This window comes from Mus caroli, chromosome 6, assembly GCF_900094665.2.
Source record: "Mus caroli chromosome 6, CAROLI_EIJ_v1.1, whole genome shotgun sequence".
NCBI classification, from domain to species: domain Eukaryota; kingdom Metazoa; phylum Chordata; class Mammalia; order Rodentia; family Muridae; genus Mus; species Mus caroli.
Genome location: NC_034575.1, coordinates 88,565,326 through 88,571,813, shown reverse-complemented (window position 1 = coordinate 88,571,813; position 6,488 = coordinate 88,565,326). Strand labels below are relative to the sequence as shown.

Genomic DNA, 6,488 nt, shown 5'->3' with positions numbered 1-6,488 from the left:
ATGGGTGTTTTGTTCGGTACTTTCTTTAAGGAGCCTTTACTAAGCTGCCTTTCCTTATAAGGCTTGCAAGATGACCTCCTCTGCATATCTTTCATTTCCAATGGTAGGGAGCTCTGGTTTCATGGCCCTCTGCTCTCTGTATCCTTTTGGTGTCCATCTGGATACCTTATATGAAGTACGGGTATAAGCACCTGCTGTCACTTGGTGCTCATTTTCATTTGTTTGCAGATGGAAGAGCAGGGAAATGTCTTCCAGCTCCACGTATGGAAGAGCAGCCANTGCCCACCTCCCAACCGTTGAGCCCCTTCACTCACCTCTGACACTTCCTTATGAAANAGTCTCACTTTTCCCTACTTCTTTTTTATTAATGTACTATATAGTTACTTGAATGATTAATACATGTGAATGTTTTCTTTGTTTGTTTATCTTGTTTGGATACATCCTGCTTCTTGAACTGTGATGATTTGTGAGTTTTATAAATGCCTTTTATAAAAATTCTTGGAGCTATTCGTCTTCAGTGCTTCCTTTCCCCCAGTTTCTTAGAGTGACCTCTGGTTCTTGAGTCTCTGATACTCTGAGCTGACTTTGTTAGTGGCTTTGTTAGTTCTCTGCATGTTATAGGGCTTTTCAGTAGGAACCAATGCTTCCCTTATCTGCACATAGCCCGGATTTGAGAGTTAGATCCCTAAAGGCACTTTTAAAAAATTGCTGTGTGGGGTTTTCTTGGCATTTCATGAACAAAACTAGATCTGATGTTAGTTTTCCTTCAAAAATCCCTGATTCAGCCNTTTTAGTTTTCACACTCCAAATTCCTAAATGCCCTGGGCCCCAGGCTCCTAATTTTTGGAGTAAAATTTATCTGTCACCAAGAACCCATGTGGAGACAGGGATTTCACTCGCCTGGTTAATAGTCTTCATTGCAGGTGAAGCCCTTAGTGAGNCTTCCTGGAAGACCTTGTCGATCTCCTGCATGGTCGTTAAAATCCAGACCTGTCTTAGTTGCTTTGCCTGTTTCTATGATAAGGTACTCTGAAGAAAGCAACTTCAGGGGAAAGGGTTTGTTTTGGCTTTATAGTTTGAGGACCCAGTCCATGATGGTGGAAAGGGCCTGGAATGGGGTCAGAAGCTGGTCACATCACTTCTTCAATCAGAAAGCAGGGACTGGTGAATACTGATGTTCAGCCGGCTTTCTCCTCTTAATGTAGTCTAGCATCTATGCCCAGGGATAGACCCACCTGTCTTCTCACCACTGTTAACCTAATCAAGCAGCTCCCTCAAAGACAAGGACAAATTCTAACATAATCTAGATAGCCCTTCACAGATATGCCCAGAAGATGGTCTTCTGGTCTCCTAATCAGTTCCAGATGCTGTAAAGTTGATGGTATTGGTCATCACAGTTCCCAGTGAGCCAAGACAAACCTCATCCCAGCAGAGAGTCATCCTCCATCTCCCTCATATCCGCTGCTCATGTTGGGATGTTTCTCACGTGCTTCTTCAAGGTTAATTCACCACACGAGTGCTTTCCTGTTCTTATTATAAATTAGCTGAGAATCTAAAAGAACTTTTGCTATCTAATTGACAGGAACATCTGACCCAGGGGCTGCATGTACCCCAGGAAAACTATGATTGAACTAACCCAAAGTCATAAATAAACATATCCAAGAGATGAGAATTTGGGTGGGGAGGACTTTCTCTGTCATTTGATGGCAAGGTTCTTGAGCATGACTTCTGTAGGTGGCCGTGTTCTGTCGCAAAGGCTGGGTATACCTGTAACATGTCTAGGTAGTTGAAAAGTTAGAATTTTCTAGCTGTCTTTCATGGCATTTAACATAGGAGTGTGTGTTAAAATATTAATCTTCTTTCCATCTGGAATCTGTTCAGCCTTTGAAACACTTTGTTAGAAATTTTGCCATTTTCTTAAGCATATTTCTAGAATTGTTTCATGCATATATAATATGCATCTACATGCATAAAACTTGAAGGTTTATTTATGCCAACAACTATTCATTTCACTCTCTGAAATATGTATGTACATATATATATATGTTTGTGTATATATGCATATATATAACACAGTTCATTTGAAGTTCACTTAACATTATTGGTTTTAGCTCTGCTTCTTTTTTTCTCATAGCTATATAGCATCCCATTATATATATGGTTATAGCATGATTTGTGTACCAAGGTCCCTTGTGGAATAATGGTTTTCAGTTACTTTCATTTTATAGCAAATCCACCTAGCCCTATAAAAGATGCCTTGCCTTGAGCATCTTTTAATGTGATTCCTTATTTATCTCTCTGTTTTCCACCCCATTCCGCATCATTCTACTCTACTGTGAATTCCTCGTGGTCAAGGACTTTATCTTTCATTGATCATTCCATGACCTAGCACAGCTGTCCTTTCAGCAATCGATCCTTATTTCCTTTTATCTTACCAGGGTCCATTTTCTCGAAAGTAAAACCAGTGTTCAGACCTAATCTCCTCACTTAGATTCTCTAGTTNAAGCCTGTAGTCAGGGCAGCTCCTGGGGTTTGAGTCGTCTCTCTGTGCACCCACTGATGTCCTTGGGACGTGTAGCTCACTGTGTTACAGGGAAAGAAAGAGTGAGGCATCTGGTTGACGGATGTAAAACTTTCATCCTTGGTGCAATGCCACGAAAAAAGTGAAATTGTATAGAGAACGAGTAAGCAGATTGAGCAGATACTTGGGAGCACACTGCTTCCTTCCCCAAAGGAAGGGCATGTACATTGTACATTGTAGTAGCCAGGAGGAGTGGGGAACTTGGTCCAGTATGTCTGCCCTCTTTCCTTCTCACTTGCTCTGCCAGCCAGCTGGCCTCTTCTGCTACCTAAGCACGCTTGGGCCCTTGATGCCTCTGTCCTGCTTCACTATGGTGTTTGAGTGCTCATAGGTTCTTTCTAATTTTAAAGCAGTAGTTCCCTTCGATTTAAATCTCAATTTGGGAACAGGTTTATGATTGGCCCGCAGCTGGGAAGTTTCACCAATGAGCGTCTGTAGGAGGTGGGGCAGAGTCCCTTTAAGCTGCCCACAAGCAGTCTGGAGACCTTCTCTCCCAGGAGCTGGAAATTTTCAGAATCCAGGGCTGCTCCCTGAGCAGCTGCTGTCCCGGGAATGTCCTCACTCTCGCTAGCAGTCCCTGCAGAGCCCTCTCAGGCTCTGCACCCTTGGCGGCCAACATCCCGTGGGGACCCTTAGCCTCTGCCCCTGTCGCTGGTCCCTAGTGGTTCTTCTGCCTATCTGCAGTTTCTCAGGGGTGAAGACGAAGTGGTGACCAGCGAGCGGATCAAGCTAGACAGCCTGGTAAGTGGATCCTCCCCGGCATAGGGGAATAATAAAGACAGGATGCATAAGCAGAGGCTCTAGCCCCAGGGTCTTCCCCTGGACAAGAAGGAACCTAGCAATAAGAAAGTGACTTGGCGAAAGAGTAGAGGGGAGGGGAGAGGAGAAGTGTCCTCCACCCAAAAGCTGAGTGGTGTACTCTGCCCAGAGAACCTGGGGACCACTGCGCTTCCACCACCATTCCTATAGCCACTCTGTAAACCAACACTGAGATTCCTAAGATCCCCAGAAAGGGTTAGCATTACTTTAGAACTTGGTGTGTGTTGGGGGAAGGGGGCTTAATCTTGGTATTTAATTTTTAAATAGTATTTTATTTGCTCATAATTCCCTTTCTTTTAAATACTTTCAAATGTATGTACTGCTAACAACTTACAACTTGCTCCGTTAAACAGGCAGACATATTCTTAAATCACCTTTACAGTATTATTTATGCCTTTCCACATACCTTTATGCCTGGAGCTTACAGTCCCTAAAAGTGAAAGTATTGCTAGGACCTTAAAAATTCTTCTCCTNGGACCTTGGTGTGGCTGTCCAGCATTAATCAACTGTAGATTTGTACATGTATTCTCTCTGAATCCAGGTAGAAGGGGCTGTCCCCCCTCCTCCTGCCCTTCCTAGCTGTCTGCAAGGGGTGTGTGTGTGTGTGTGTGTGTGTGTGTGTGTGTGTGTGTGTGCACGCATTCTCTTTTTGAGACAGCTGGCAGAAATGGGGAGCTCAGTCCTGTTTGCCCAGAGCATCTCATACACCCTGTTAGCTGACTCAGAGGCAGNGAATAATAAAGCCTGCAGTGCTTCCAGCCTCCAGGGCTTGGGCAACTGCACCCTGGAAAATTGAAGCCAAGTTAATGGTGAGAGACGGTGGTTCTCTGGGTAGATTAGATTTAAAAGATGTGTTCAGGCAGCTCCTCACCTCCGATCTGTTCTCTTGTTTGTACCTGAGCAATATGTCCGAAGGTAATACAAAGGGTCAGAGTTTATTTATGTTATTTTTCTTTTTTAAAGAGGAAGCAGCTGGAAGACATGCCTTCCAAAATTGGAGTAACGTCTGATGCATGGATTGCCAAGTTCCATTTCCTCCCATATTACATTATTTTTGGCTTCAGCAGCCTTCTTTTGGTAGGCTGGCTTGTATTCGAAATTGGTTAGGTGGTGTGAATCATTTGTATACTTTGGGTTCCCTGCTCTGAGCACACACGTGCTTTTATCTGGGCAGCTAGTTGAGTAATTAGAGAGATAGACATGGCNCAGTCTGTAGAGACAGAAAAAAAAAATCCACTTGGGGAGGATCTGTGCCTCTCTTCTTTCAAATCAATTGGCAAATCATCCAACCACTAAGCAATTCAGATAAAGGTGTCACTGACCTGAGTAGTAAAGAATTTATGTGTAGCTAATTCTGCTCATCCTACCATAAAACATCTTCCTACGGGGCCTAGAAGGAGGTTCTGGGATATAAAAACAAGCCTGTGCTCTTAGTCGGCGNCTTCCCAGCTCTCAGCGGACATCTCAGGAGCTGCCAGGGGAAACTGTTAACTGGACAAAAGTTTCAAGAAATGCAGAGCAGAAATCAGGATGGCCTCCCTAAGTGACTTATTTCTGTTTGAAGGAAGGAACACTATGTTAGAGTAACAAATCATGGCTGCTTTTCAAGAGGAAAAAAAAAACCTCTTGTTCTGAAGGCAGATAGNCTTTTAGAGTGTAAATCATTTGATGAAGGCTCTGTGTGTATGTGGGTGTGTGGTATGTGGGTGTGGTTTGTGTGGTTTTTGTGGTGTGTGTGTGCGTGTGTGGTGTGTGGGTTTGGTTTGTGTGATTTTTGTGGTGTGTGTGTGGTGTGGGTTTGGTTTGTGTGATTTTTGTGGTGTGTGTGTGTGTGTGTGCTTTGAGTTTGGTTTATGTGGTTTTTGTGGTGTGTGTGTGTGTGTGTGTGTGTGTGTGTGTGTGTGTGTATCTGGAGACGATGGACATCCTGTCTGCAGGAAATTGCCAGGAGACTTGAGCATTTTCCCAAGTCAGCCTCAGATGGTACGAAGCTCTGCACGTAATACAAGCAAGCCCTGTTACTAGGCAGTCTTTCCTTGTTGATCTCTTTAGCCTCACGAAGTCTTTCCAGCTTCTCCATCAATGAGCCTTTTATTTTATTTTCTTTATTGTTAATTTTGGGAATTGTACTTTCATTTAAGAAACTGAAATACATCTCACCTCTCACACTTTCTTCCTGAGTCCTCCCCNATCCACAGCCTCCCCTATTGGCTCAAGCTGACTTTGAACTCAAGATCCCTAACCCCTAGCCTCTCAAGTGATAGGATGCCATGCCTTGCTGTCTTGTATGGCTCCTGCCTGGTCTTTGTAAGGGAGAATTTATTTCTAAAGCCATAATATCGAGTCTGTTTCCCACTGGCCTCCTCTCACCATCTTCAGCAGGAAGGACTCTTGGCTTCCTTTAGCCATATTTCCTTTATACAGTGTTTGCTATCCACGGGGACACAGGCATCTNCAGGAATGANAANCGTGCAAAGGCTTGACCGGNACTCAGCAACTCGGTGGTGGTGTTTATGGTCTTTATATGACTATTTGCAAAGCAGCAAAGTGCTTCTGTGTTGGATTTACCCAGAAGGGCATCAACCATGAGAAGAACTGGCAATTCAAAGACCACCNCCACCCCCAGGTATACCGGAGAAGTNCAGCTCAGGGCTGTGTGGTTATATGTGCAGAGATCTGTGCTTTTTAATTTGGAAAAACAAATCTCGGAGTTTCTGTATTCCCCAAGATATCTCTCTTAATCATTCTTGAAAAATACCCAGGCACATTAAGCCCTTCCTATCTCTGTCATAAAATGAGACACACTGGGAGATCATAAACACAGCGTGGTGTTCTTATGTCAGTGGGCAGAAGCAGAGGGAACAGTGAATTTTGCTTCTAAATCACAGACTGGCAATCNTAGTTAAATATGATGATACTTTGTGNAAGNTCATATTTCAATGTAATGTAAAAGGGTTTCTTTGATATATTTTCNTGCTTTAAAATATAGATAGAATTTTTCTAAGATATTTAATATTTGGTTAAAATGCAAGGCTTTTGCTTTTTTGTGTGTTCTTTTATAACAACTGTTCTCAACCTGTGGGCCACA

General features: G+C 43.3%; 1 protein-coding gene across 3 annotated transcripts in view; it reads left to right on the top strand.

The window, feature by feature from the left end:
- Prickle2 (prickle planar cell polarity protein 2) overlaps positions 1-6,488 on the top strand; it is a 344,729-nt gene that overhangs the window by 179,716 nt on the left and 158,525 nt on the right. The window contains exon 1 of one of the 3 annotated variants that reach the window (XM_021164854.2): positions 3,043-3,322. The exons of the other annotated variants lie outside the window; for them this stretch is intronic. The gene's annotated coding sequence lies outside the window, so the exon portion shown is untranslated. Of the gene's footprint in view, positions 1-3,042; positions 3,323-6,488 lie in introns of those variants that run through there. 3 annotated transcript variants of the gene reach the window in all.